The sequence below is a fragment of the Mytilus edulis genome, unplaced genomic scaffold (assembly GCF_963676685.1).
Source record: "Mytilus edulis unplaced genomic scaffold, xbMytEdul2.2 SCAFFOLD_1394, whole genome shotgun sequence".
Lineage (NCBI taxonomy): Eukaryota > Metazoa > Mollusca > Bivalvia > Mytilida > Mytilidae > Mytilus > Mytilus edulis.
Window position 1 is genome coordinate 1 of NW_027266943.1, and position 3,714 is coordinate 3,714.

Sequence of the window (3,714 nt, forward strand, 5' to 3'; positions counted from 1 at the left end):
GTTCCTTATATAGACGATAGCTTACTTATAGCACGCTCTTATGAAGACTGTCAGAACAATGTAAAACATACTGTGGAATTAGTTGATAGTTTAGGCTTTACAGTACACCCAAAGAAATCTGTCTTTACACCAACTAAAGAAATAACTTTTTTAGGATTTATAATTAATTCTGAAAATATGACAGTTAGATTGACACAGAAAGGATTTTAAATTTACAAGATTTATGTGTTAATGCATTGCATTCGAAGGAAATAACTATTCGAAGTTTTGCTACAATTATAGGAAAAATGGTTGCCAGTGAACCAGGTGTACTATATGCTCAATTGTATTACAAAGATTTAGAAATATATAAAGAGAAAGTGTTAAAAAAGTTTTATGGGAATTATGATAGAAGTATTTGTTTACCAATTCATGTGAAAACAATATTTAATTGGTGGATAAAAAATCTTCCTTCTAGTTACAAACCAATAATTCAAAATGATCCTGATATTATAATGTTCAGTGATTCAAGTAAAACTGGCTGGGGTGGAATTAATAAAACCACTGGGAAGAAAACAGAAGGTTTTTGGTCAGCAGAAGAAAGAGAAATGCATATTAATGTTTTAGAATTAAAGGCAGCTTTCTTAACTTTACAATCATTGGCTGGGAATATTTCACAAAAGCATATTCGAATGAACTTAGATAATACAGTAGCTATTTCTTATATTGAAAATTTTGGAGGAAAAATTACAAATTTACATATTCTAGCAAAAGAAATATGGTTCTGGTGTTTAGAACGAAAATTATGGATTAGTGTGGCACATATAGCTGGAAAGCTAAATATAGAAGCCGATAAACTATCTAGAAAATTAAATGACGACATGGAATGGACATTAAAAACAGAATTATTTGAAAAATTACAGAGTACTGTAGGGACAATGCATATAGATTTATTCGCTAGTAGGCTTAATAATAGGACAACTCAGTATGTTTCATATAAGCCAGACCCACATGCAATAGCAATTGATGCATTTACTATAAAGTGGACTAATAATAATTTTTATTATATCTTTCCTCCTTTCAGTGTCATAGGACAGGTGCTTCAGAAAATCATCAAGGACAAGTTAGACAAAGTAGTATTGATAGCACCACTTTGGCCAACACAAATATGGTTTCCGCAATTATTACATCAGATCAGTCAACAATCATACATCCTGCCGAAAAACAGTCTCTTTCTACCACAGGATCTGAAACGAATTCATCCAATTTCAAACCTCCTTCTGGGAGGCTTTTATCTTGTCCGGGAAAGCTTGGAAAATAAAGGACTTTCAACACTCACTGCCGACATCATTTTACAATCTTGGAGGCAATCCACAGGAAAACAATATGGGACTTATTTCAAAAGATGGATGTGTTTTTCAAATAAAAGACAAACTGATCCACTTGATCCATCTATAAACACTGTGCTGTCCTTCTTATCATCACTTTATGATAGTGGATTAAGTTACAGTGCAATCAACACTGCTAAATCAGCAATATCTTCAATTTGTTCTGTGACAAGTGGGATAGACATTGGGAAACATAAACTAGTAACTCGATATATGAGGGGAATTTTCAATGCTAGACCGTCTCTTCCCAAATATACAGAAACATGGGATGTAAATATAGTTTTAGATTATTTGAAAAACATTACCTGCAAATGAGGAATTAACATTATTACAACTATCACAAAAGCTAGCATTATTGCTTATGCTGCTTAGTGCGCAACGCTGTCAAACTGTTCATTTGATAAAACTGAATAATATTACTATTTCTAATGACAACATGAAAGTGTACATAGTAGACTTAGTTAAGGTAGCACAATACAAAGATTTTTCATCCCCAATCAGACATCTTTAAACTGATGTAATTCCACTCATCTTTCTTTAAATTTTATAAATGAGGTACCAACAGAAAGAAGAAAGATTAATCTTTCAAATTATGATAATTTCATTATGACATAATTATTACATAATTAATAATTATGTAATTAGTTGCTATATTGTGATGTCCACACTTGAATGAATTTAGCTTCTTTGTTCTTCATAGCATCCCAAAAAATTTTATAGATTCTTGCACAACACAGTTTTACCTCCAAAACTGTGTCTCAGATTTTTCCTATTGTATTTCATTCTCTCATAAATCTTCAATGAAGTTTGCTAAATCAATTCATAAGAGACCACCAAATTCAATTGGGTATAACATTTGTTCTATTGATGTTTTTGGAAATCTGAGACACTGTTTTGGAGGTCAAGCTGTGTTGTACAAGAATCTATAAAAATGTATGGGATGCTATGAAGAACAAAGAAGCTAAATTCATTCAAGTGTGGACATCACAATATAGCAACTAATTACATAATAATTAATTATGTAATAATTATGTCATAATGAAATTATCACAATTTGAAAGATTAATCTTTTTCCTTTCTTTTGGTACCTCATTTATAAAATATAAACAAGGATGAAATGAATTACATCAGTTTAAAGTTGTCTGATTGGGAGTGAAAAAATCTTTGTATTGTGCTACCTTAAACAATCCAAACCAGGGAAGCACATTGGACCATTGGAATTTAATAGACATGATGATAATAAACTATGTGTTATTGTAGCAATGGAAGAATATTTGAAAAGAACTTCAAAACTCAGGGGACAGGAAAAATCCCTTTTCATTTCATGTGTTAAACCTTTTAAAACTGTAACAAAAAGTACAATATCACGTTGGATAAAACATTTATTAGGAAAAGCAGGAATTGATATAAAAGTGTATGGGACACATAGCTGTCGATCAGCTTCATCGTCTAGCGCTGCAGCACATGGGATTCCATTAAATAATATACTGAAAACAGCCGGTTGGAGCTCAGCACAAACTTTTTACAAATTTTATTTTAAACCTATTCAAACACAAACATTGAGTGATAGCTTATTGGAAAACAAATAATAACATTTATTACAATGTATGTTTTTGTTATAAATGTATATTCATGTACATATATATAGTTGGAATAATAGAATAGTACATAATTAGAATTTTTATTAGTATCCAGAATTGCCTACACATACATCCTGGTGTGAATGATCTAAAATGTAGAACTCTAAAGTCTCGTGGAAGCCTCTAAGTCATCTATTGTTCAATAAAATTTCCAAATTAATCGAAACTTGTTGAAGATTGATTATAATTTTATTGAGCAATAGATGACTTAGGGCTTACACGCCCACCCAAGCTGTTGGGCCAGCTCCCTCCCTACACTACAATTTAGATCATTCATTCTCTAAAGAATGACCTTTGGTAGTTACGAACTTCCGTTCTCTCGTGTAAGCCCTAAGTCATCTATTGCTCAATAAAATTATAATCAATCTTCAACAAGTTTCGATTAATTTGGAAATTATCCTCTATCTCTAGTGTGATAGGATAGATGGGTTCAACCTATTCAACAAATTCTGAATTATTTAGGGAGAGAATGATGGTACTTGCAAAAAATACTTTGTTATAAATTACAAGTATATGTAACAAAATCCACGGCATTATTAAACAGAACAGTCTTTTGCAATAAAAATAACACTTGAAATCTGTATAAAATGTTACATTTGAAAAAGAAATGAATTACATGTAGGTTAGGATTTCACTCAATGCATCCTCAGCATGAATCCACTCCTTCACTCAATGTTCTAGTACATGTTCATGCCCTTAAATTTGTA

The 3,714-nt window shown here is 31.4% G+C and overlaps 1 pseudogene; it reads left to right on the forward strand.

Annotated features, from left to right (window-relative positions):
- Nucleotides 1-211: 211 nt before the first annotated feature.
- LOC139504650 (uncharacterized) lies at nucleotides 212-3,371 on the forward strand (annotated as a pseudogene).
- The last annotated feature ends 343 nt before the right edge of the window (nucleotides 3,372-3,714 follow it).